This window comes from Patagioenas fasciata, chromosome 25, assembly GCF_037038585.1.
Source record: "Patagioenas fasciata isolate bPatFas1 chromosome 25, bPatFas1.hap1, whole genome shotgun sequence".
Classification (NCBI taxonomy): domain Eukaryota; kingdom Metazoa; phylum Chordata; class Aves; order Columbiformes; family Columbidae; genus Patagioenas; species Patagioenas fasciata.
Genome location: NC_092544.1, coordinates 602,830 through 629,804, shown reverse-complemented (window position 1 = coordinate 629,804; position 26,975 = coordinate 602,830). Strand labels below are relative to the sequence as shown.

Below are 26,975 nucleotides of genomic sequence, written 5' to 3'. Positions count from 1 at the left end.
TTATTATTCTGTTTCAGTAATGGCCGTACCTTGAAACGCCAAAGGAAAGCAACAGAGCATAAAAGAGAAGCTCAATGAAGCAGAAAAGGTTTGATACGATATTCAAAGCTCATGTTCTGTTCAGCGCACAGGGTGGGAGACTCTCCTGTCCAAATATCAATGCTAATACACCCTCCTTACGCAGATCTGCAAATCCAACTCCTAAATACTATTTTCTTCTTTCTGAGCCACGAAAATCCAGATTGTGCATTAAGTACCAATGGCTCCTTTGAGCAGAGGAGACCTTGGACTGGCAAGTTCAAGGTCCCAGTACATGAATTCTTGCAGTGCTGTGGTTGACCTGCACCAGTGTGCACGCAAATGTGTCACGGAACACTTCAGATCTTATTTCAGCCACATCTTCTTGTTACCTATTCCATACAGGGACATTTAAACTTCGTTATTCACTCCTCGTTGAGATATTGCTAAGTGTATGTATTAATTTACTATTTCAGCTGTGTATTTTTTTAGTTAATTACGTAGCAACGTAATTTATCTTTTGTCAATTTGTTTCCCTCAATAAATGATCTGCCAACAATACGGTGTTTTTAATTAGCCTGCAGCAAGTGTCTCTGTGAATGTAAATCAAATGCTTATTTGAGCCATTAATTGAAAAGAAAAGATCATTTGGATTCTTATTGTGTTGTTCTTGGGTTGTTCAAGTTTTCGTATTCTGAAAGGATTATGACAGAACACTGCCTGTAGCAAGGAATCGACAACACTCTGATAATCAGAAAGAAACAGAAATGTACAAAAAAAGACATAACCACCTTTTTTAGCACATAATAAATGCCAGGTACATAAAACAAAAAGAGAACTAGAGCTGAAAATTTCACTTCTTGATAACTGGAAAAAACAGAAATCATTCAAACCCGCCTGGACCCCTTCCTGTGTAACCTCGTCTGGGTGTTCCTGCTCCGGGGGGATTGCACTGGATGAGCTTTCCAGGGCCCTTCAACCCCTGACATTCTGGGATTCTGTGACTGGGGACTGGTACCATTCTGCTGCACGCAGGGGTCCGCAGCTGCTGGGGTAAACATCTCCTGGATTCCTGTCCCAGAATATATTCAATAGTTCCACCAAAGCTTGTTCCTCTCTCCTTGAATTTTCCTCCAAGGCACTTACTGATGCCCTACTTAGTCTTTTATGATTCTGGCAAAATCCTTTCCAGTGCTTGACCACTTTCTTTCCTTAGCTTAGTGGAAGAAATCTGTTCCATCTGTTTCTTATTTTACAGTTTTAATTCAGATTGCAGGAGCAATCCTGAAAAAAATATATGCAGTGTCATTTTGGTTTATTTCCTCCGTGGTTAATTACAGCAAGTTTTTCAGGCTTTAGATGTCACCTTAAACAAAACTATTGCTGATCACATCTCAGTCAGAGAGGTGTTTGGGGTTTTTATTGCAGTTCATAATCACACCATTCCCTCTATTTCAAGCAAAGCATCAATGGCCCATCTGGCACATAAACAATGGTTCAAAAGAAAACCATTGTCTAACAATAATGAAGCAGGAAGCATTTTTAACCTTGATGATCTGGGGTGTGTAAGTACTTCCCCATGGAAAGAATGTTTATGGGAAAACCTCTTGGCAGTTCGCATTTTCTGAGGCATTGAGTTCAAGGGTCTCCCAAAGGGACATTATCTTCATAATTATCTCCATTACAGTTTCTTTGTGCCGTGTGTCACCCTATTGCACCGCTCCACCTGAAGTGTCCTTGATCGTTGTGCGGCTGCATGGCCAAAAGTGTCAGGTACAGGTTATTTAGCAGGGTGTTCACTTAATGGGGGTTTCTAATGAAATTTGAAGGAACTGTTGTTTTTGAAACACTCCATCTTGCTGAGCTGAGGGTGTACAACAGCCGCATTTTATCACCCGCTGCTTTCTGCAGTGTCACTGTGGCTTCTGCAAAATGTGATGATCAGTGATTCGATTTCAGATTTACTGTCACTGAATGGACAGCGGTTCTTCATTTCAAAGGGCAGAAGGATTAGGGCCCAAGGAGCAAGTTATGAAAAATGTTAGAAGAAACACTTCATGAAAATGTCATAGAAGTGAAAGACCTGGAGGAGAACTGATGAGGTTCATGTCGGAAGATCCTCTTCCCAGAACAGGAGTGCTCTTTGCCTTTTCCACATCACACATTCCTATGAGATCAGCATCCCCTGAGTCCTGACTGCACCATCTACTAAACAGCAGCTCCTGTTTGAGCGCTAATGGTTCCCTGTGCACCCGCTCCTGAGTGCTCCAGCACGCCGGTAGCTCTCCTGGAGTCACCAGCTCACCGAGGAGATGTCTTCATGGTCTTGGCATTTGACTCATACTCTGTTTCCCCAAAAATAAGACAGGGTCTTACACAATTTTTGCTCCAAAAGATGCTCACTTTTTCACATGTATAGCTGCCTGGACACCATTTAAATTGACTTTTTTGATGAACTGTAACCAGGGCTTATTTTTGCAGTAGGGCTTATATTTCGAGCATCCTCAAAAATCCTGAAAAATTATGCTAGGGCTTTTTTTTGGGGGTAGGTCTTATTTTGGGGGAAACAGGGTACTTACATGCCTACAGATGCAGATTAAACACTCAGCAAATAAGAAAATAATGCCCCTTTAAGTCCAAGGTATAGTTCGGAAATGGCTCTTCTTTTTTCTGCAAGCACAATTTTTAAAAATAAATAAATCTGATTAAAGTTTAATTTTAAGAATGCCCTCTGTTTTCAAATTCTTGATTGAATTACCCTTTAAAAATTAAATTGTAATCCTTTAGGAGTTATTGATTCAGAAGGAAGAAAATGCCAATAGTACCATTTTGGCCTGAAACGCTGCCCATCAAATTGACATAATGCTTTCAATTTGCCTAAATAACTCATTGGATCTGACTTATTCTCATGGCTGGCCCTTCCAGCTCTCAGTATCCACTCAGGAGGGCAGAAAGAAAGATGCAGGGACCTCATCCTCAGTCGTGCAGTGACAAAGGTACCACTTTGGGACCGAACAATTCTGTGGCATCCCTGTCAAAGCATTCTTCTCCCTTTCTCCCTTGTTAAATTACACCTCCAGCAACACTGAAGCCACTACAAAAGAAGAAATACACCTTCCATTATGTTTTGAAGGAGCCTCAGCTCATTTTTGAGCTAAAACACCAACAAGATAAAAAAGTCAGAATGAATAGAGCTACCAAGATACAAACACGGTCGGTTTAATTCAGATTCCCCATGCGAACAAAAGGTTGCAACACTCGAACAGAGGCACCGTTGAGAAAGCTCTTGAAAAAAGGGATGAATCAATTAATGCTTTTGATAGTTTGAATGTCCCACTATCTAAAAAACAAGCATTGCTTTAATAGTGAGATAATTCAGTTTACTGAATTCAATTACATGTAATTGGCTTTTTTCCTTTTTTTCCCCTCCTTTTTTAATTGCTGTTGGAACGAGGGTTCTGATGCACTTCTGCTGGCTCTGCCAGATGTTTCTGTTATTGGTGTTCAGAGGGCATGCTAGGGATCAGAGGATTCAATTAACATCAGAGGTGCAGCCTTCAGCCTGAACGGCCACAAACACATCAGACACTTGTAATTTTTGTAGCCCTGGATAAAAAAGTGCTGATGAAACCCAGCCAAAAAAACACTTATGAAAGTTCCCAAAGAGGCGAAATATCGGTTACACTTTCCATTTCTTCTCTGGTCAAGCAAGCCTCTTTGCTTTGGTATGATGCTCGTGTTCTGGGACATGAGGTTTTCAATCCATCTCACAGAAAAATGCTGTGGCAGCCAAAGGCCTTGCAGGCCGGGTGAGCCTAAGGAGCTGTGTGGAACCTTTTTGGTCTTTGCCCGGGATCTCTGCTCAGCAGATTGTGCCGCTGACCAGCATTAGAAGTGTAAGGATACACCAGCTTGGCCCCCAAAAACTAGAGGCAAACATTCTGGCTTTCTGGGTGCCCCCACAGGCCCCGCTGCTGGCTCTGGTGATGCTTCCCTTCATACACGTCACCCCACTTGGACAACACGCAGGCGAGGGCACACTCCTTGTTAACATGCTCCTTGTTAATGAGGGTGCTCTATGGGAGATACCGAGGTGGGGCCATGTAAGAAAATATATGCATCTATGTAAGAAAAACGGGTCAGAGGCACATGAACTGCAACTCTTCTGGGACACTGCAGAAGCATTTTCAAGATGAAACAAGGAACAACTATTTGAAACCTATTTTCTTAATAAGTTGATGAAAAAATTTCACCCTGGTTTGTTCATCTACAACCCTCTCCTCCACGCTCATTCTTTACCGCGTGACATTTGACCAGACCCCCGTCAAGTGAACTGCAGCTGTAATTAGCATCACGCTGATTGACAAGACGACTCACACAAGCGGATGTCACACAGGCGGATGTTGCTGGCGAAGGATTGTCAGATGCCCAGGGATGAAAGGTGCTCCAAGCATGCTGAGTGCTGCTCCGAATTAGCATCAGCATCTAGCAGTCAGGGCACAACGCTGTGTGCAGACTCACAAATACTAACGTTATGGCTAAAGAACCAATCTGGTACAAGAAAGCACATGCTGGAGGACGGGACAGGTGCTGAATTGCTGTTGGAACAAAATCAATCCCTCCCTCCTGCTCTTTCTTATATTTACACTGTTTTCCCCCTTCTTGTCTTGCAAATTCTGAATGCTGCATGTCACCCCAGGCTCATTACCACTTCAAGTATGCAAGGAGAAATTTGATTTAATTAGCCACTAATAGAGAGTTAAGGAATTTAGCCTGGGAACTGATGCGTCCATGCAGTCACGGCAGGTGGCTCATCTGTATTCAGTTCAACTGAATTTGTGCCTGAATTTCTTAACGATTTGAGCCCAGGGGACGTGGAGGGGTAGGAATAACATCAACCGAGAGTCCTGTCCTTCCCAAGAGACAGCACCTTTTGCATCATGCCTGGCAGAAACACTGCCCCATCATTTGGCTGGTCCTCTACATCTTGCTGTTGGATGCAGAAGGAAAGGGAGAAGGGGCCTCTCTTTCCACAGACCCTTAATCCCCTAATCTGGCTGCAGAGTTGGTCATCGCCAGCAGTCGAAATGTAAATGCAGATATCGTGTTTTCCAGGCATGTGCTTCAGCACTGCTCTTTAGAAGCATGAGAAACACAAACGGGAAAAGACGATCTAAACCTCTTCACCCTTCAATCCTCCAAAAGAACTGAGCTTCAGGTCAGTTTGAATGTGGGGGGAAGAGTTTGGGTCATTTCCTCAGCAAGTCTAATGGGGTCATCCACTTTAAGATTTGAGAAGAAATGTAGAACATTGTGAACCAGTTGGGAATCCAACTTAAAGCTCCTTCCAAACTCCTCCATTAGTTTTTTAGACAGATTCTTTGCAGGACAAGTACTAGCCATGGGGTTAGAAGCTATAAATACAGCCTGCAAGACCTCCAGGCTGCTTTGCAGTTGAAGGCAGATGCTTTTGTACTAGCTGCAAAGAATTCCTCCAAAGTTATATTGAAAGAAAAAAGTTCCTTTCTTACCTGGGCTGTCAAGAATCTTCTTTTCACAGAACATTTCTTTGACATTGTCCAGCTCAGGTGATTTGTCCCCTGCCCTGTGTTATGGCAGTGTATTGCTTTCTGTGCTATCTGTGACCACCCTGAAGAGTCTCCAGGTCTCCTCTTGCCCTGTTCTTTATCCCATTTCATACTGATTTACCTGCTGCAACCCTCAGGGTCCCCAACATACCGACCCCTCCATACGTAACTATGCAAGTGTCCCTCTCAGTGCAACATCTTTTCCCCAGCAGAGGTAACAGAACATTTAACAGCAACTTTCAGTGCTCACCCACCTTTTGGCTGCTGCTGTCTGGGCTGAGCTCTGCAGGCCAGGGGATCCACAGGTTGCTCTGAAAGGCTTTTCAGAGGTAATTAGGAGCATCATCCTACAGGCAGCAAGCTCGGGTCCACTGGTCAGGGGCTTGTAAATGCAAATGGTGAGAGATCCACAAAACAAAGAGCTGGAAGGTTCCTGAGGAGCAGCCATGTTCCCTCCTGGGGACTGCAATGTTTCTTCATTTAGTTTTTTTTAAGCCACATTTCTCAAAGGCGCCGTTCATGCAGTAACACCCTTTTCCAAGATATGACACTGGATCTCATTGTCTTTTGAAGTCTTCAGGGTGGAGATTATTATGTCACAGAGTATAAATGCAGATAGTATCTGGTACATAACAGCTTTGATCATGGCTGGGCCTTCATATGCTACTATGTAATGACAATTATAATAAAATATAGCATATGTTTGGATCCAGAATCTGGATCTGGCTGCTCACCCACAGCCCCTCAGGACAGGACAAAGCTGCCCTGAGCTGCCTGTGTTCACAGAGATGCTCAGGAGCAAGAAGGATGAACGTTCCTGTGCTGGAGCGGGTCCAGGCCCAGCAGCGGGCAGGCGCTGGGGCGCACGCGGCTCCTCACTCATCCGCAATGTTTAGGCTGCAGTCTGGCACAGCGCTGCCGGGGAGATGAATTGCCATAAGTCATCCCAGCCAAAAGAAAACAGTTAAAGGAAACTGAAATGGACAGCTTTTTCTTTAAAAAACCATATTTTTTTCTTTGCATCTTGCAGTTTCGCAGCGCTGGGCAGTGTTAGGAGCTCTGAGAGCCCTGGGTGGCAGCAGAGCCCTGCAGCTTTCAGGGCACATTCAGCACTTGCAGGGGTTTTTGCAGCACTGTGCAAACTGCACGGCTCCCTTGTTCTGGTTGTGGACAGTACTGGTGGCTCCATGGGCAAACTATAGCAAATTAGGGAAGGTGGTTTACTGAGTAACTCAGTATAAACCACCCCAAAACATTTCACCGGTGTTTGTTCATTCTTATATGATGATCAGTCTCCACCAGAAACAGGACTGTCCAGAAAATGGATTTTCTGATCCATGAAAAATTCTGCTCTTTCCCCTCCAAAACAAGGAAAATAATCCCCCTGGAATAATCCACTCTTCTGAAAAGTTCCAGGAAATTTAACAAGGACGGGGAACAACTAATTCCAGAATTTTTGTTTTCCAAAAGTTAATGTCAGTTGTGAACATCTTTACCTAAAAACATGTGAATTGAGGCAATTTCCAGACCCAACCAGACAAGGGCCTGAACAACACGGTCCCAAGCGGGTGGCTGTGAGCAGGACTTGGGAGCAGACGGCGCCCTGAGACCCCGTCCCACTGCACTTTCCCTCCCTTCCACCACGACGCTCCGACCCCACCTCGAGGCAGCGCCATCTTGTGGGAGCAAATGACGCGGCATTTTCTGCAACCTGGGTCCCACACAAGAGGCACCCAAACCGCTTAAGTGCCTTTAATGCCTTCAGATTTTAGTTTTTCTGCCTGTACATCTTCTGTCCCCCTCCCTGCACCCCGCAGCGTTTACATTTGTCAGCGCAGCGCTTTGCACCTGAATTACAGAAGTGTGCACACTGCCCCTGCGCCTCGGACTATCTCGTCTAGATGAAGCCCTTTTGACCTCTTTCTCTTAATTGGCTCTGTCAGAAAAACGCTCATCCTTCCCACCCTTCTGTTGATCACTAGTAGCAGAATCAACAGAGAAAATAAAATAATAATAAAAAGCCCAGAGGCCTTCTGTAGCAGCACCCACCTTCCTCAGGCCTGTGTGTGTGAAACGGCGGCTGAACGACCCCCGGCGCCGCTGTGGTGACCGCCGCCCAGGGGCGGGCCCGGGACCAGAGCTGCAGCCCCGCTGAGGGGTCGGGACCGGATCCGGCCGGTCCGGGACCACCTGAGGGGAAGACGAGGCGGCTCTTCCAGGAGAGGGCGCTGAGGGGACGGCGGGAACCGGGCCGCGCCACCTGCGGGCGATCCACGCCGGGCAGGGACACCCCGAGGGGCTGCAGCCCGCAGTGACCCCCACGGCCCCCGCCGCGGGAGCCGGCATGAGGGAGCGGGGCCAGCCCTGAGAGCCGCGGGGAGAACACGGTGAGAAACGCGTCCCGGGCACCGCCGGGCCCTGCGCCGCCGTGCGCCCCGGGAAGGGCCCGTGCGAGGCAAAGTGGCTGTGAAGGAGAGCTGGAGGCCGGGGGAGGGCGGGAAGGGTGCTCCCCTGAGCGCTTCAGTATGTGTGTTCTCTTCGCCGCGCGGGTCGGTCATCAGAATTTGGCGCTAATTGGCAATGAATTAGATTAAGTAAAAATTTCCTCCAGTTGAGAGCGTTCTGACGGTGACACCTCGTTAACCTGGCCGCTTCGTTAGCACGCAGAGGGGAATTTGTTTTATTGTTCTGACGAATAACTATCACTGTGAGAAGCTCAGCTGTGTTTCCTCAGCTGGGCACGAGGGCCGCGCTGACCTCAGTGTAGCGATGGTAATTTGCACTCCCTGAGGGTCTGACGTGGTGTCTTCATGGGGTCTAAGATAAGTTTCCTACCTGTACGGTGAGCTAGGTGGTGGAAAGGTGGGAATGGCTGTAAGCATCGAGTAGGTTTTGTGGAATTTTGCATTAACACAGCATGGTTTGCTCTCACGGTCTCACCCAGAACTGCACGGCTGTCCTTGCAATGAAGGTGCAACTGGTTGTTGCCCCTGGGGCAACTGAGCAAAGTGAAGCTGCTTCTGTGTGAAGTGGTAGGGCAAGGATGGGGACGGAGGGTGTTTATTTCAGTGAAGACAGCAGAAATCTTGGCTTTGTTTGGAGAGCAGCACTTGTGCAAGAATGAACACCATAGTCTGCAATTTTGTGCTGGTCAAGTGGGGAAATACACTATGGGGTGCAGTTATTGTTTGTCTCGGCTGGGTGTTATTTCTACCGAGTCCTCTGCTTGAGGGGGGACACTGGTGCAGTCAGGCTGGGGCCACTAGATGGTCCCCAGCAGCCTTGGAAGCTCAGGCCGTGGCCTCCCTGGGAGCTGCAGCAGGTAAGGATGTGCAACGAGGCCAGTGGAGGCTTGATGTGTCAGAGAGAGAAACCGGAGATCCTCACTGGCTCTGCTGGCCCCTCAGTGCAAGAGAAAGGCATTTCTGAGGTGACTCTGAGTAACGCTCTGGTGGGATCTGCCCTTTCTGGAGGAACCTCTCTGTGAGGGGTGGCTGGACTCTGTTCCTTTCAGCCTTGAAATCTTCAATGAGATCTCGCCCCATCTCTCTCCTCTCATCCTTGCTCTTGGAACATCTGCATTACCATGTGCTCTGCGGGGATATTTGGGATCCTGGGTCAATCCAGCTCACTTGGTTTGTTTACACTGAGAAGGATATTTGAGCTTAACTCCCTGAGTCACCTTCTGTGGGCAGCAAAAATGTGAGCACTGAAACGTCAGTGCTGGAGACTGAAGTCACATATGACCTTAAGTAAAAGGTGTAAATAGCCTTTCTTCCCACTCCTTGTGTCAATAGCAACAGAAACCAGGACTCCCACTCTCTAGAAGAATTTGAAACCTCTCAAAACCTCAAGCTTGTGACTCTGACTCTGTTTCTGTGTATGTTTTTAAGCCCTCTTGGTGTCCTGGCACCTATCCTACTGTCTCTGCCATTTTGGGGGCAAGCTGCTGCCTGTGAACCCCTGTGTTTCACCCTGGAAAGCAGCCGCTGCATGCCAGGTCCTGAACAAACAGATGAGCTGTATCTCTGTGTGCAGGGGTTTGGCTGCAGCATTTGTAGTGCTTAAGCTCAGTTGTATTTGGGGTATGAATAGTGGGGTGGTCACAGCAGGCTCTGTGAGCCACCTGAGGCCCTGGGGTGAACTGGGGTCAGTAACAATGGGAAATCCATGATGAAGCAGGACCCTTGCTGCTGGTTTGTGAATTAATGCTAGATTAAGGGTAAAGATACTCTAAAGGTGGATTAAAGCTAGTATGGGTCTGTCCTTGTGCCACAGTGACCACAGAGCAAGGCTGTCCCTGGCTCAAGAAGAAAATATGTTTCTTGCAATGGTCTTTGTGAAAGTCATGTCAGCATTTTGTCCTGTAGCTGTAAAGGAAGATTTTTGTTAGTTCTGTTCTGTTAGGGAACACAAAGCTGGGCTGGGGCAGGGCAAGAACGTTTTATTTGAAGCATTCTGCTGCTTTTCTGTAGTGTTTCTAAGTCAGAGCATCTTCTGAAATGCCTGGATTCCTGCTACAGATTAAAAGTACATGGAGATGGAGGATAAAAGGGGCGTTAGCAATTAGCTCTGGTGATAAGTTTAGCTGCTAGAAAAGTTGGACTGGCGAAGAAGAACTATTAATTGAAATCCCCAGTTAATACAGAACTGTCAATAATGAATGCATAATGGAGAAAGTCCATTTAATTTTTAATTATCACCAGCTCCTTCCAAACAAATACAGTGTGTTAAATCTCCCTGTCACCTTCACCCGTGCAAAGGGTGTTTGATGGAAGTCTTCATTAACCCCAGGGCTGCTCGTGGCGCCCGGCCAGGCCATTAGCCAGTTCGTTACAACAGCCAGGATCGGCACTTGGCAAGAGGAAGCCCAGGCAGCCAGTGCCAGGTCCAGGACGTGGACAGAATTAACTCTGCGGGGTCATTGCAGGAAGAGGCTGAAATCCCTTGGCTGAGCTTGCTGATGTGGTGGGGTCTGGAGCTTCTCATGCGTCTGATGTGGATTTGGGTTAATGTGGGAGACAATCCTGATCAAGTCACAATTCCCAGCTGAAATCACTGTTGGTTTGGGGGTCCCCTCTGTAGAATGACCTCCAGGGCAGTCGCAACAGGTCAGCCAAATACGTGATAGTACAATTTGTCTTCTATAAATGGAAGAGTATGGATATATGTATTTTCAGACTTGATGAACTGCTTCAGTCTTGAATGAGAACGTTCACACAGGGGCCTGAACAAATTTCAGCCCGTGCTGGGAAGTCTCTGTGTGAACCGCATTAATGACCCCATTTAGCATTTAACTAGAAATCTTCTGCTGGAAGCCAACTTGGGAAGAAACTCCCATGGGCTTCTGGTGAATCACAGCTGGCCTGGGCTTTTAGTTTCCTCCAACGAACATCTCCAGCCAGCCAGCGCTTACTGGGCACCTTAACCCAGATGGAGTATTCATGGTAATGATGTGGGACCCTGAGTTCTGCCTTTCTGCTGATACAAATCCGAACTGATTTTCCCCAGTTTGGTAGTATTAACAATATGAAACCAATGGAAACTGGGCCAGAATCAGTCTGTGATTCTCTGTTGGAAGTGTGGATAGAGGCCAGCAAGGGGTCCTGACTTTGCAGGAGCGCTGACTCACAGAGAGTTGGCAGCACTTTCTGCTTGGGTTGGGTGTGAGGGTAGGGTTTATAGCTCTGAAAAGTCACCTTCTCTTAGCACTTGTCCCAAACGTGTCCCAACACTTACTATTTTTATAGTCTTGCCCTCAAATGGGTTTGCCTAGGGACAGCCTTCTGGGGATTCAATTAAACTCTGGAATAAAATAAACACTATCCCTTAGCAAGGTCTTGAATGCTAAGCAGAGTCATTATTTGAACAAAGTACGGCTGTAAGTGTCAGTGTTTAAATGTCCTCTATTTTCATCAGCTTGGGGTCAGAGACAAGTGAAGATGGGAAAGCCCTGTTCATTAACTCAGCTCATCCACTTCCGTGGCCTTTCCATTGCTGCTCTGAAGTGATCGCAACACCTGCAGGGCATTTCCTTTGGAAACACTTCTACATTTTAGCAACTGAATTTGAAGGCGCCGAAACAGCTCCAACTGTGTTTGTATGGGCAATGCAGTAACACAGGGACCTGCGCTGCAGTGCTATTCGTCTGTTGAGTGCCCTTAGGCAAGCTCATGTCTGTTTTTCCTCTAATTAAATATTTGCTTGGTGCAATGTGATCCAATGGTGTCTTAGAGGCTTCTATCCAGATTTGTGGTGGTTTTTTTGCTGAACAAGGCCAGTGATGGTCCCAGCACATGTAGGGATTGAGTGAGCTACTGCAATAGAGCAATACTCCAAAAGTGGAGGAATCCTAAAATTCACATCTCACCCCAGAGATAGTGTTTGGAGCACCAGATTTAGACTTGGGGGAAAAAAGTATTCCATAAGATGTGTTTGACAATGTCCAGCGCAGTGCACTTTACGTGAAGTCTTTCTGGCACAATTTCTGGATGGTTCAGATTCGCCTGAAGCTGGATTTGCAGCTGCTTGGTAGGTGCTAATACAGGCCAAACACATCTGCAGGTCTCCAAAGGCTTCTACTATCAGCCTAAACCAGGGTGCAGCTTGCAAGGTGTGTGGAATCTGCTCTGTTAAGCACTGGGAGGCTCCAGCTCAGTGTTGTGTCCAGTTTGGGACACTGAACTTCCAGAGTGATGGAGACCAATTAACTGAGGAAACTGCAGAGGAGACTGATAAAATGATCAAGAGGTCTGGAAAACTGTGGCCGATGGAGTAGAGAGAAATAATTGGATTGTGCAGCTTAGAGAAAACTAAGTGATAATGGCCTTAGCACACGAAAGGCGGGTGCAAGAAGGGGAATGATGCCTTCTTCACATCTGCCGCGGGTACGAAATCACAGGCACTGTCTGCAACAAGCAAGATCCAAGTGAAACATCAAGCAAACTTCAGTAGAAGACATGATAAAAGCCCTGGAAAAAAGGAGGAGGAGCGAGTGAAGTCTGCAGTTTGAACTATTATCTGCCGGAATGGTGTGCAGAGCGCTTGCTGCCCTGGGACAGGAGGATTAACTTAATAACACAAGTAATTCCCATTTTTCACAGCCCCCCGCTACACATATGCACATTGAAACATTCACAAACATACACGGCTGGCTGTACACATGCATGCACACAAACGGCTTTAGAAAACAGGGATCTATCTTCAGTTATCTCCCTGTCACATTCTTCTAGGTGACTTGGCCTCATTAATTGTAATACTTATTGTAATAGTGTAACTGTCTTAGAACAGATTTTCTCCAGAGCCAATTCACACCATGCAGTCAAGTAGCAGTCTTAGCAGCTCTCTTTTGTTGAGTGCTACTTTGTATTTATGTCTCTCTTAGTCTAAAATAAGCTAAAATAAAAATTGCCAAGATTTTTAATCCAGCTTTGCTGTCTCCTGCTGCTGCAACTACACAAAACCTTGGGTGCGTCCGTTCCTCCAGATGACAACTAATCCTTTTCTCCTCATCGTTGAAGCAAAAGCAGCTTAGCAAGGTTTGGAGTTAGAGAGGAAGTGCCATTGTTTGATGATGTCCCCAAAATACAGAGGACCTGTGGACTTCCCTCGCTTCTCGGGCTGAGAAAACTGCCCTTTTTTGCACTGCGGTCAGTTAACATCCGTGTTTTCCATGGAATTCTGGAAAAACTGCACTGGAAGGATTTCTTTGGTCTTGGTCCAGTCTGTACAAACCAAGCTCTTGACCTTAGATTGACTAATAGATTGCTATTTGTTTGTTATTTCAAAGCTCTATCCTGTTATTATATCCTGAGAAAGCTGGATCTTAGGTACTTCTTTCTTGTAGAATGGAGACGGGGCAGGTCAGTGTCATTTTGACATCTGGGCAGGGATGGGACTAAGCAGGTACTGAGTCTGTCCTTGTGGCTTTTCTAAGTGTCAATATTGGTTGTGTCTTCCATCCCCTCCTTCTTTGCCATGTGCTCATTTGAGTCCCTAAAGACAAGTATTTTCCTTTTTCACAGAGGCTTCCCCTAGTTCTGAATCCTCCCAACTTGTAGCATGGGTTGATTTATGAAATTGCAGCATTTGGTTTAAGAAATTGCAGCATTTTCTGCAGGATTTAACATCCTTTCCTCTCCTAACACTGTTGGGTTTGTTTTGTTTTTTGTTTTAATTACTGTGCTCCAGAAATACCCGAGAGATGCAGCGATGGGTGGGAGAGTTGATGCGCTGGAATCACACTGGAACCAGCAGTGCCCATTCAAGGTTACAACTGATTGGACAAGATCAGGATTTAGCTCCCAGGCTTTTGTTTTACTCACCCTATTACTTTAATTTATATTTCCAGTTTTAGGGCTGACTGAAATCCCAGAGCACCGTACTGACTAGGAATTGGAGTAGGCCTCTGATTTTTATTCTGGTTTCCATGTTTCTGGTTTTCAGAGGTCTGGGTGACACAGCATGCTGTGAACATGTTGTGTATAGAAATAAAGCAAATACTAAATAATGGATCACCTTTTTTTTTTGTTGCACTCTTGCATTATTAATTCTTTGTGACACACAAGTTATGATTGGACTCGATCCTGGGGGTCTCTTTCAACTGAAATGATTTTATGATCTTTTACACTACAACTGCTTCGCTACCCCCAGGAAGGAGCAAGTGTCGGTCCTTGCACCTGTACTGGTGTTTCCCTGCCAGCCCCGCGTTGTGGCCTCTGAAACTCGCTGTCCTGAGTTCGGTGTCCCGGTTCCCTCACCAGTGTAATGAGTTGGTCCAGACTATGCTGGGTGTCAGGGACTGAACATCTGCTTGGCAGGGGAGGCTGGAGCAAAACACAAACCCACCAGTTTGATAGCGTAGATGTGCCCACCGGTGTGCAGACTATACGCTATAAGAGACTATATGATGTAAGTGTATATATATGTATATATATATATAAGCTCTAAGAGACTACATGCTACAAGAGAGCAGTTGGTTTTAAGGTGGAATGCATCTGACTGCTTCAGTATCTAAAAGACAAATAAAAAACATGAACCACTCTCTCCAGACCTTTTTTATATTCAGCAGAGAAAAACAAGGTCCTCAAGGGTGATTCACTGAACCTGGCTTTGCAGGATGTTTTGGGAAGAGATGACTCACTTTTCTCTCCCTTGACTGTAAAGGGGGCACGGAGTGAGTAGATCAGTCTTGGACATGTAACTTCCTGACATCTGAAGTCAAGTCTTCTTGCCCTTTTAAAGAATGTGAAGTCTTTACTTCCAGGCAAAGACCCACCCTGGGGCTGAAGATGTCCACGGGCAGTTTACTGCAGGATCCCTCGCTCTCCTTGTGAAAAACAACGTTTCCCAACTTCACAGAGAATTTAGATGCAATGGGAAGCTTCATCTCTCTCCATGTGCCTGTTTCAGTCCCTTCCTCTCCTTTGCCAGAAGCAGGCTGTTAGCTGAGACCCCTGCGGAGCTCCACTGGCTCTGTTCCGTCAGGAGCTGACTGAGTCGCTGTTCTGCTCCTTAGCAAAGGTGTCCCCATGAATTTACAGGCTTTATGCTGTTAATTTTTTCCAAGCCTGCTCAAAGAGTTAGGAGATTCATAGGTGACTCCTTGTCCCTGGAGTGCAGAGATTTGCTGTGTTTCCACTTTGGTTACTACTGTGGGTCCTGAACAGAAGTGCTGTCTGTACCGCAGAGCTTGCAGGAGAGCACGGAGAGAGGACGCGGGGCCAGCGTGGTGATGGCAGATGGGCAGCAGGGGTGGCCACGAGCAGCAGGAGCTGGAGATGCGGTGTCGGAGCCCAGCCCGGCTCAGGTTGTGCTTTGTAACACAGAAAGGAAATCTCCCGTGCCACCAAGTACCTGGCCTGGGATGTTGGTACCCTGTTGTTAGCACCGCCACTTAGTGATTTTCTTGCCCTTTCATCATCTTTTGTTTGAAGTGTCTGAATATTACAGTGCTACAGAAAATGGTCAAGGGAGAAGACGACTCTCCAGCCCTCCAAAACAGGAGGGGCAGCACTATCTCACCATAAAAGCACAATATTGGAGACAACAACAGGGAATTCTGAGCCTGTGTTGACTGTAGCCATATAAAAAACTAAAAAGGGAGAACAAATAAATGAAATATGCTTGAAGGATTGTACTTAAAGACTGGTATTGGAGTTAATATGAACACAGTAGGTGCATCATTTAATTCTCTAGCAAAAAGGTGCTGTTAGTGCCCCCTCCCTTGCACTGCTGCCCACTTTAGTTCAGAAATGCCGAGGCTTGCTGGAGCTCACGGGGCAGAGCTGGGACTGCATTTCACAAGTATTAGGTGCCATTTGATGTCTCTTCTGTCTGTCTGGAGATGTAGATACAGTTCACTTACGCCAGACAGCGAGCAAAGATCAGCACGCGGCTCAAATCCCTGCTCTGCAGTGTGCCCTCTGTTTCTGCCTCTCCTTAATGGGCATAATTAGCCTTTCCTGCTTGCATAAAGCACATAGAAATAACATAAAAGCAGAGCTCCATTTTCAAATTAAATGCTCTTATTAACATCTAGAGTTTGATGGATGATTATGGTGTTACAACAACATAAATACTTCTCAGGGGGCATTTGGCCAGTGATGTCCTAGGATGCTTTGCGGTTCCAACCTGATTAAAAATGAAATTCTGTTACACGTCTCTGAAGAGATTCAAACCATTGAATAGCAATTGGAAGGAGATTCTGCCAACTGTGAGGCATAAATACTGACAGTTCTAGCTACAAATGTTTCCAATTTTATTTTATTTTTTTGGTAGGACAAACTTATAAATTAGAAGGATGTGCCTCAAGAACAGCCTGGGCACATTAAAAGAGAGTAAATGGTAAAGAAGTTCCAGAGCTAGGCTATTACAGCACTGTAGTGTAGGCAAGCAGAAGCTTTTTAAAAATCAATAAGAAATGTCACTGGCAACCAGTGTGGATTTCAGCGCCAGGGTAGGCAGATCAAAGGGGCTGAGAAAAGTGTTGCGAGAGTTTGAGAGAAATGTGGGTGTGCAGAAATAACATCTGCGAGCAGCGGTTTTCCTGGGCGGCTGGAACAGTGCGGTGTAAGGCAACAGGATCCTGCTGTCATCTCAAAGAAGCCTAAGGAACTCATTGCCAAAATCCATTTATTTCAGTAGGGTTTGGTTGCTTGTCTGTTGATTCCTACAAATAAGCCAAATTCCCTAAAATTCTACGCTACATATGAACAGCCTGCACATCACGGAGCCGGAAGGGGTAAAGGAGAGGACTTGATAGTGTGAACTCAACTAGCTCACGCTTCTTCAAAACTATTAATATGTTTCCTGCAGATTAGTCCACAGGTAATCCATGACCCTCAATAACCCCCCCAAAAATCAGAGGAAGCCCAGAAATGACTGGTTATGCAGAATCAGAACAGGAAAGCAGTCACAGAAATGGGAAGCAGGGGAGGGAAGTTTAGGAATGGGGAAGGCACAGGTACAAAAGTGATTTGAGAAAAATATTGTCTGTCTGGGACCTCCCATGCTTCCGTATGTCTGCGTGTATTTATTTTATATTTATGTATGGATACACTCCAGAAAACCCCTGGTTTATAGCCATGGAAATAGAGCGTGTGTGTCGCCGCAGTGCTGGCGAGGGTCACGCGGTGACACCCAGCAGCCCTGGCGGGGAATTGCTGTCACCGCTGCCTGCATCAGGCCGTGCCGAGTGACAGCGTGGGGACAGCTGCCTGAGCTCGGGCACCACCAGCTCTCAACCTGCCTCTGCTCTCCATAAAAGCTCTTGTTTATTTCCCTAATTAGCCTCGGGAGTCTTTATGAAGAGGGAAAGAACTGTGTGCTAAGAGTGGATAAGAGGTTAGTTCATATTCCCAGAGCTGGGATGAGACTGAAACTCCTTACGAGGGCTTGATGCTTTGTGTTCATCTCCAAGAAGGGCCCCTAGACATTAAAAGCACGGCTTTGGTTGTTTTTTTCACACACGGCAGAAAAGTTAAATATATAATGCGGTGATTTAAATACCTCAGATTTTTGGGAAGTTTGAAATTTAGAACTGGGGTTTTAAATGGAACTTTAGCAGTGGTGGGAAATGTTCGTTTTTTTTTTCCCTGGTCGTTTCTCATCTTTATGCAGCTCTGTTCTTGCATCAGACTCAGAAACAGAAATGCCAATAAGGAATCATCTGCTCTTGAGATTTCTACCCCGTTTTTACAGGCCCGCAGAGCCTCTGCGGTTGGTTATGTCGCCAAGCACCAGTTTGCAGGGCGTTGTTACAGATTCGGGGAGGTCAGCAAACACATGAAACTTCATTTTTCACTGTTTTCCATGACTATGTGTTTCCTGTTTGCTTTATACAATTCAGGCCTCTTTTCTTTAACACACATTTATCATTTTCAAATAAAATCCTGTTGAAATAGAACCTGCGCCTTTAGAGTAAATACGCAGTCCTGAGTCTCTATCTTCAGAAAGTAATAGAACAGAAGAAACACATGAAACTACAGGGATTAGCAGCCACTTTTTAACTCCTGGACTTAGAACATGGATACTGTGAAGTTTCTTCTGTTGTTTGTCTCCAGCACCCTTAAATGTGACTTTATCTCAGATAGCCAGTAGCTGTGAGGTTAAATCAGGAATCAGCTGTTGTCCCAGGGAAAATAGGACACAAGTTATTTATTTGGGGAAAGATTTTTATTAAAAAACCAGCACACATTCTCATTGCTTTTCCTTATTCTGGGGACCATGCAGCCTATTTGCAATTAAATTGAGTCTAGGAACCCTCCAAAGTGAAGGAAGCTGTTCTGAAAATTAGTAGTATGAGTCTATCTACCTTTTGACAAATTATTTTCTAATGGAAAACATCTGCTCAGGCTAAGGAGGTTCACTCATCTTTACTTCCACCTCATGCAAATGGTTTTATTTTGCATATTGCAATAAAGTGCTTTGGTCATAGAGCCAAAAGGGACAAGAAGATATTGATAAACTGCAGCAATGCTGTGAGTGGAATTTCATTCCTTCCCCTGCCTTTAATTATCCTTTTTCTTTATAACAGGTGTAATGAGCACAACACCTGATGGCTAATGATAATCCAGATGGCTTGGAATTGGATCTCCATATGCTGCATGATTTAATGCAGAACAAGGCTGAAGTTAACTCTATGTGGGCTGAAGAAACAAACTCCACTGTTTGTTTTGGAGGTATGTTTTGGCAAACAAGCAAGTGATTGAAAGAGACGCCCAGGGGTGTTTGGTTAATGGGGTGATGTGGAAAGCATCCATTCCACACAGCCCAGATTGCTGCAAGGAAGAGTCTGTTCCTCCAAAGACCATGCAGCTCGGTTTTGCCCAACGACCCCTTCTCCAGAGCTGGGTTTAGTCCCGGCAGGGCTCTGTGCTCCGCCAGCTCTACTTGAAACCCTTTATGCTCCTCTTGGTGAGAAGAGCTGGTTTGCTGCTAGTGTAGTTTGGGTTTGCTGCTAATGTAGCTTTGGTTTGCACTAATGGGACCAGTCGTGATTCACAACATTATAGCGCCTGTTAATGCTCTCTCAACATTGAAGGTTTCTCTTCTAATCTGTTCAGGTTGGATCTGGGAACAATTTCTTCCCCAAAGGGCTGTGGGGCGTTGGAACAGCTGCCCAGGGCAGTGCTGGAGTCACCATCCCTGGAGGGGTTGAAAAATGTATAGATGAGGTTCTTAGGGACATAGGTTAGTGCTAGAGTTGGTTTATGGTTGGACTCGATGATCTTGAGAGTCTCTTCCAACCAAAAGGATTCTGTTTCACTGAACTGGGACCACAATAACACAGAGAAATATTTCTGGAGCTATACCTTTGCTTTTGAAGTGATCACAGCTGGAACCAGGCTAACACGTGTGTTTTCTCCTTAGGGAAAAGTTAATCTGTAAATCCTAAGGATTCTTTACGAAGGGGGATGGCATCCTTGTCTGCATGAGAGGGGAAACTGGAGCAGACCGGCTGCGATTCAGCTGAGCACTAGGGCTCCACGGGACACAGGCACATGCTTTCGTGTTTTGCTGAAGTGGTACCGTGCAGAGACGTCGTGATTTGCCCAAAGTCACACAGCAAGCTGCAAACAGGAATCAGGAGTTCTTTGGACAACCACTGCAGCTCTTTACATTTGACAGGTTTTCTTTCTGTGCTGCCCGGAGGACAAGAAACATTTTTCTTCATAAAACAGAAGCAGAAGTGCTTTGGTAAATATTGTGAAATTCTGGAAAGCAGATTTGTAGTCTGCCGCTGGGAGGTCAGGAGCTGCTTCTCTACATCAACAGCAGCATCTGTCTGCGGGAAGTTTTGGAAGAGTTTTCAACTGAGGTGACGTGTTGGTGGCTGTTGTTCCACCGCACACCTGACACAGGTAACCTGGCACCACTTGGCTTGTCAAGAAGAATTTCTGGTGCATTTCAAGTAGAGATTCCTCTTTCTTTCCTAGGACATGGATGAATTTCTAGGTTGAGAAGGGAAATGGAATCTCCTTTTCATAATATCCCCTCAACTTGGACTGATCCTTGGATCTGGTTTGTAACAGTGACTTGATCAGCAGTGAAAGTGTTCCCTCTCCAACCTGTTCACCTGGCCAGAGGAAATGTCAGCCTTGTTTGTGTGTTTTTGCCGTTCCCTCGGAGCAGGGCCTTGGCCTTGGTAGGAGCCAGTATCACGAGTTTCACACTCATGGCCAGTTTCTTCCCCAGCTGAATCAGTGCCTGGCAGCACGTAGAGAAAAGAAGTGTGGCCTTGGTGATGAGTCTTTGTATTGCTTGAACACGGAATGGTTTCAGTGGATACAGCCCCAGCTATGGAGCAGTAAAATTCACACCTGCAAAGAACCAGAGCCCAGTGCTTTGGTGGGGCGACATCAGTTTTCTTCTATAGGTAGTCAACGAAACAGTAGATGCAGCCGGTCTTCCCTGCTCTCCTCCCGTGGCGCACTATACTTTAAATAGCTCTTGGCCTTGGGATACGAAAGAATTTAATCTTAATTCAGGGCAATGCGTGTTGTGTGGATAAATTGAAGTGGAACTTTTAGATTCCTGTTTCTGCGATTGCCAGGGACTGATTCAGAGGGTCCTTTCTAGTTGTTTCTATTGAAGGATGTAGTAATTTACCTCGAGAAAAAGACACTATGCACATTCTCATTTCATACCTGACAGAAAGCCAGGGCAAGATGAATACCTCCTCCTAATGCTGAAAAAGTAACAAGTAGGTGAAAAAGCTTTTGCTCTTCTCCATCTCATAAGTAGCTGATGATGCTGTTAGAGGACAAATGTTTCTACAGCAGAGGCTTTAATATAGGAGATTATGGATTTGAAGCCTTCTGTTGGCTTGAGGGACCGCTCACCCCGCAGAGCTCTGGATGTCAGGCGCTATGGAGAGGCACAGGCAGCACTATTCAGCATCTACCTTTGCATTCAGCTTTGCAAGTGCTGGGTCAGGTTCCCTGCAGGTCTGCTGGAGTTACAGAGCTGGGGGCTCTGACCCACCCTCCGCAACCTGCCCGCCTGCATGGAGTTATTAGCCCCCTGTTGCCAGAGGACGGATGAATTCCCAAGACGTGGTGCTCTCCTAACAGTCTCTAATGCTTTAAAGCCAGGGAGAAGAGTGAAATGAGGAATCGGAGTGGTATTGCTGTAGAAAAAAAGGAAAGATATCTGAGGACTGTGTTTCGTGCAGGCAGAAAATGGGGGACCCAAGAGAGGAAGCAAAGTGTTTTAACCTTATCCTGTCTACGAGATGAGGGCTGAGAGGGACTTTTGCATCCCTTCACCTTTTTTCCTCCCTGTTAGGGAACATTGTTTGGGACCAGGAGTGTCTTCAGCCTTGGGGTGGCAGCATTCAGCTTCTAGCATGCAGCTTTGCCTACCATGCTGGGAAGCCCAGCACTTGCTCTGCTCCTTCTGGGTGCCTGGATCGCTTTGGAAATCTGGCCTGGAGGGACATGGGCTACGCGATGTAGTTCTCAGCAGGGATACTCAAACTACAAATGGGGATGAAAATGGAATCCCGAGGCCCACCCTCCAGCAGACGCTCCGGAGGCTTTCTGAAGGTAAGTTACACAGCCCAGGCAGGGGTGCTGCTGAGGGAGTGCAGGCAGAACATGAGGCACCCAGGCAATGAGAGAGGGGAAAGAAACTAAACAGAGGTGGAACGGCAGCTGAAGCACAATAAAAATATACACTTAGACACTACCTGTGGTTAATTCAGGTGGAGCTACGGGGGATCTCACTGCACTGCTTTCTCCCCTGCTTCAAGTGCTTATTTACCCAGGTGGAACAGGAACGACATCATCTTCTTTGTGAGAGCAACGAGTAATTTTAAATCTGTTTAAAGAAGTATTAGGGAGGTATTGAGATGATAGGAGGGAGATTAGATGGTCACCAAGTACCGCCAGGAGAACCGGGCCTACGTAAATTTCTCATATCTACAACAGAGCTCTTCAGAACACTTAGAAATAAATATATTTTCAAGCTATATTTTTCGCCTTTCATAGAATTGGATGTTCACAGAAAGAACCAGGTTAGACATTCAGAATAGGCGTTATTCCTCTATTGAAAAACTTGCTGCTGAGCAAAATGCATGGGCAGGCTCGGGGCTGCTGAGTTTTGGAGGAGCAGGACACCGCCTTGTACGTGTGCTGTCCCTGCACCGGGAGCAGGGTTCCACTCATCTCGGAGCACACAACATGTGGAACTTGTTTGTATTGCCTCTGGGAAACTGGGAAGTCGTGTGGCTGGGTGGAAAGACTCAGTAAATGTGGCTGAAAGACAGCAGCACAATGTGGTCTCCTGGGTATCATCACATGGTGTGAACCGTCTGCTGTTTGCAAAGGGCGCCTGAGGTGTCCATCGCTGTAATCCCACAGAGCTGACGGGACCCAGAGATCGAAGGGGTTCAGTCTCACTTTATCCAGCTCACTGGCATCCAGCCTTGCAAAAAAGGCAAGAAGGCACAAGAGATGGGAATAAACCACAACCTTGTTCTGCCTCCAGCTCCTCCCCATGTGCGGGCTGTGCCCGCAGAGCAGTAATCCCTCAGTGTCACCCCAGAGCAGGCACTGCCCTCCCGCCTGGCAGTGCTGAGGCACTGGTTGTTCAGGCCGTAGCGCAGAGCAGTACCACGGCAGGGTCCAACCTGATGGCTTCTAGCTTTCTGTACTGTAAAATAACTTTAGCCGGGGTTATCTTTTAGCAGACACTTGGAGTATGACTCAAACTCGCATGTTTGGACATTGGAAAGAACCCCTTAGCTGCTCTACACCCAGTCCTGTCCTGCTGCATCTCACAGCTCTTGGCTTTTACTGCTGCTGTATTGACAACACGGGCACTTCCAGATTATTTATCCTGCCTGTGCTTTTTCATTTAACATCTCACAAAGTCCATTACCCTCAATGCCACTTCCAATTGGCATTTGAATTTAAGGTGAAATCTAGACCTTGTAAGAAATAGGTTATTTTGTTCTTCTTCAGATGGTTCTGTCTCCTATGCAATGTCACTTGGGCTGATTCATTTACACAACCTGACAAAAATCTCCCAATTTTTCATGAACGACTTCTCTGTGAGTGTCACACTGAATTTGCTCAGTCGAGCGATGTGTATATACCAGTGAACTGGAGAGCAAAACGGTAAAGCTAGATGGGGAAACCATCCTAAGATGATGTTTCCTTTCCTACCTACCTCCGAAAAGGCGGCTTTTCCCCTGTTATTTCTGTTTCTGATGTCCTGTTTGTGCGTATTCCTACATTGCGGTCTCCTTACACCCCTGCCTTAGGCTGATACCACATTGACCTCAGCTGGCTGTGTGGGACGGGCCTTCTGTCCATCTTATGTCCCCAGCATGTTAAATTTTCATTAAATGTTAGTTGCGACATACGAAAAGAAGGATTAACTCTTCTGGCTATCAGCGTGAATACATTTTACACATCGATTTGATTGCAGTGGGGAAGAACCTCTGTGCATCTCAACAGAGCAATAGGTTGTTGGTGCCTCACTGGCTCAGAGGGCAGGATTTGGTGGCTGTTGGAGAACAGGCGGCAGGATGGACAGACGGTGCGCGGTGTGAGCTGTGGGTGGGCTGTGCTGGGTGGTGAAGATCAGTCCATCTGCGACCAGAGGAATTTCCCAAATTTCCCCGCTGTGCCTTTCCTGTGCAGCCCTGCGATCAGTAGCGCTGTCTCACCGCTGTGTAACCAGCCGCCTCGTTTAGTGCGCAAGATTATTTGTTGTGATACATAATCACATGGGTTGATACTTTAGCCAGCAATTAATTAATCCTAATTGGATGTAAATTAATTAAGAACACAGTTTGTCACATTCAGTTTGCTCTTACCCAGCTCCACTCGCCCTGGAGCCAAATTGCAGCTATTGGCCCCAATCCAGGACAGCCGCACCGTTCAGTGTGAGCGGAGCACTGACCCAGTGCTCGCACAGGGGACAGCGGAGCCTCGAGGTGAACGTTACACCCACTTGTTCTGAAGGAGTTGTAATTCTCCAGTGGTTTTCGAGGGGATGCTTCCCTAGGGTGTGAACAGTGATGCTGGGTGCAGGATTTCTGGCATCGGGCACCCGGGTCTGTTCCAGCTGAGCTGCTGGCCACAGAACATCTCAGACAAAGGGCACATTTTGTTTTCCATTCAAGCAGTGTTGTAAAAGTCTGCCCATATAATGAATTCAAATGTAGGACAAGATTCTGTAAAATAATCTAATATCCCTATATGACAGAGAACCTTTAATAATCTAGTCTTCAAGGGACCGGTTTCACTGATTGCAGAGCCCAGCATTGATTTGACCTTTTCTTACTCTTCATCCAGGAGCTCATCTACAGAGGCTATTCTTGAAGTGGTTAGTAGGTATCTATTCTTATTTAATCTGTCTTCCAGATCAAGGCTTCTCAGAAGAAATTTTCCATGTTAGCTGTGAGATATTAAAAAATAAAGCAAAAAATCCAACTTTAAGAATGTAAATTTTCCAGCCAAGCCTGAAAATCAGCTCCACTTGTGTGCATTTCCAAAATCCATCACTGCAGTGCCAATCATCTAAAGCAGGAGGGGGAAAAATGTCAGCAAAATTCACTAGATGCACAGAGTCATTGAATAGATTCATGGGCAGCCTACTGTAATGGCAAGTTTGCAGGGGCTATCAAAACTCTTTATACATCAAGATAAAAAATGACAAAGAAGATGAAGAGAATGATTTGTGCTCTGAACCAGAGGCTGGTGGGGACCACTCCACCAAAGCAAGGATGTAATCTTATAAAAATATGTAGTTAACCCCACAGACTTTGTCAGACAGGTATGTCTGTAGAGGAGCCACAAATCACCATGGAGAGAATTTGATTGATCTGTAGGACTTTGAAAATGTAAATCTTTTTCATTTAAATCTACGTTGGACCATGGAACCTAGGGACACTTAGGAGAGTAACGAAACTGCCAGATAGAGCTGAAATAAATCCAGATAGCCAAACTCAATTACGAATTGTCAGGTGGAGACAACTCATCCAAATGCATTCCAACACCTGACACGTCCCCGCTGTGGAGCCGGTTTGCACAGCGGAGCGTGGAGCTCTGCGCAGAATACAGGACACGCTGGGAGATGGGGAGCTGCAATCTGGGCATCGCCCCTCGGGATGGTGGGTCCGTGCTGCAGAATGTACTGAAACCTTGAAGAGAGGAGACCGCACACCTCTGCAATCCAAAGGCGTCCCCGCAGAGGTTCAGCGTGGCAGGTGCGGTCGGTGGTGATGAAAGGGAATGTCTCTGGCCAGCACTGCTCGGAGGACAAAGGGTGAGGTGGGTCAAAAGACCAGAAGAGGCCGAAGCCAGTTCCCAGCCTGGCCCAGCCCATGTTAATCCTGGCTTTATGAGTCCCAGACTGTGCATTACTCATGCAGGACTTAAAAGCAGCTTCATATTTTGACCTTCTTCACCTTGGTCCTTTCACTCGTTCCTGTCCTTAGTGACTCAGAGCAGTGAAATGGGAAGAAAAATGAACAACAAATGACTTTTGGCAGGGTTTTTCTATTTTAGTGTCAGGTTGGTCCTTTGACCGTCAAACCACCACTCAGAACTGCCACCCCTTGATCAAATCACACGCTGCCTGTGATTTCACATGAAGGGACGTCTGTCCTCGCTGTGACTCCCCAGCGCTGTGAACCTGCCCTGGAAGGGCCTTCGGCATCGTGCTCGTCAATTCAGAACTGGCAGGATTAATATGAAACCACCGGATCCTAAGCTCCACTTAGGATCATGCCTGGACCGAAGTGAATGACTGCAGGTTTTGGCTGTCAGATTTTGTGCTCTGCAGCCCCATGGTGATCTAAAGTAATCAGGAGGAATGAACTCAAACGAGCCCATCTCACTGCGCGAATCGGTGTCACTGGGAAGGGACAGAGGGCGGGAGGCCGGAGTCGGGTGTGCGAGGTGTGCAGGAGTTCGATAGTCAACGTGAGTTCTTTTTGCCACACAGGGGCTTGTTTCCAAGGTAGTGACACTCTGGAATCATCTCATAGATGAACAAAGCTTTTGCTCATTGATATCTGATTCGCTCTGTGTTTATCAGAACTGAAACGGTAATAAAAATGCTTTCATTTGCACCAGGAGGGGCTTGGGATGTAAACTGTTTCGTGGTTTCAAGGAACCTTTTTCCATTCTTCCCAGTAATTATGCCCAGGAGGGTGAAAAGCATTTGAATTGCGTAGGACATATGCTATTGTACATGACAATTCATATTTTATACAGCATTTCATAACCCCTACAGGAAAATAATGCTCAGTCTGTATTTGTTTAAGTAGGCAAGCTAGCTAAAAGATTCCAAAGGAAGTGAGGTATGGAGTTTCAGGGCAAAACGTGATTCTGTGATTCTGTGTGTTGGTATTTGGTTTTGGAGATCATGGTACCCTGATGTGTCAGGGAGGTGAGGTTCACCAGATTGCTGTTCGCAAATTGCTGCATGGGTGGCCCAGCTGGGACAGACGGGCCCGCACAGAAGCTCCGGTTTGCTGTAACGTCACCATCCCCCTTGGGGACCTTGGTCCAGCTGTGGGGAAGGTGCCGCCAGGCTATCCCCTGGCATCCAGACACACACAGCACCCGTCAGGCCCAGTGCATGTGGAAGCACCTCGCTGCCGGCCGCTCTCCCGCTGGGAAGAAGAGAGTGGATAATGAACAGTCAAAAGTCACTCAGGGAAGGCGCATTAGGAGCTCCCTAGATTAGATCATGAGATGCTCTTGTGTGCTGCCCCTTGCTCCTGGGACACCCTTTCTGTCCTGCTCGCTGTTCTCAGTGACATGAGATCACACAACATGTGGCAGGTTCCAGCCCCATTCCTGACCCGGGTGTCAGCACTGAGCAAACAACTCCACAAAATAAGTA

The 26,975-nt window shown here is 46.4% G+C and overlaps 2 long non-coding RNA genes across 2 annotated transcripts in view; one reads left to right on the top strand and one right to left on the bottom strand.

Moving 5' to 3' along the window:
- Positions 1–7,783, bottom strand: part of LOC139825594 (uncharacterized) — a 34,191-nt gene extending 26,408 nt beyond the window's left edge. The window contains exons 1-2 of the long non-coding RNA XR_011735748.1: positions 7,656–7,783; positions 5,861–6,521 (exon numbers count right to left, since the gene is read on the bottom strand). This is a non-coding gene — a long non-coding RNA (uncharacterized lncRNA). The remainder of the gene's footprint in view (positions 1–5,860; positions 6,522–7,655) is intronic.
- Positions 7,784–7,867: 84 nt separating this feature from the next.
- Positions 7,868–26,514, top strand: LOC139825621 (uncharacterized). Its single transcript, XR_011735812.1, has 3 exons — positions 7,868–7,993; positions 18,643–18,787; positions 19,479–26,514. It is a non-coding gene; the product is annotated as an uncharacterized lncRNA (long non-coding RNA).
- The last annotated feature ends 461 nt before the right edge of the window (positions 26,515–26,975 follow it).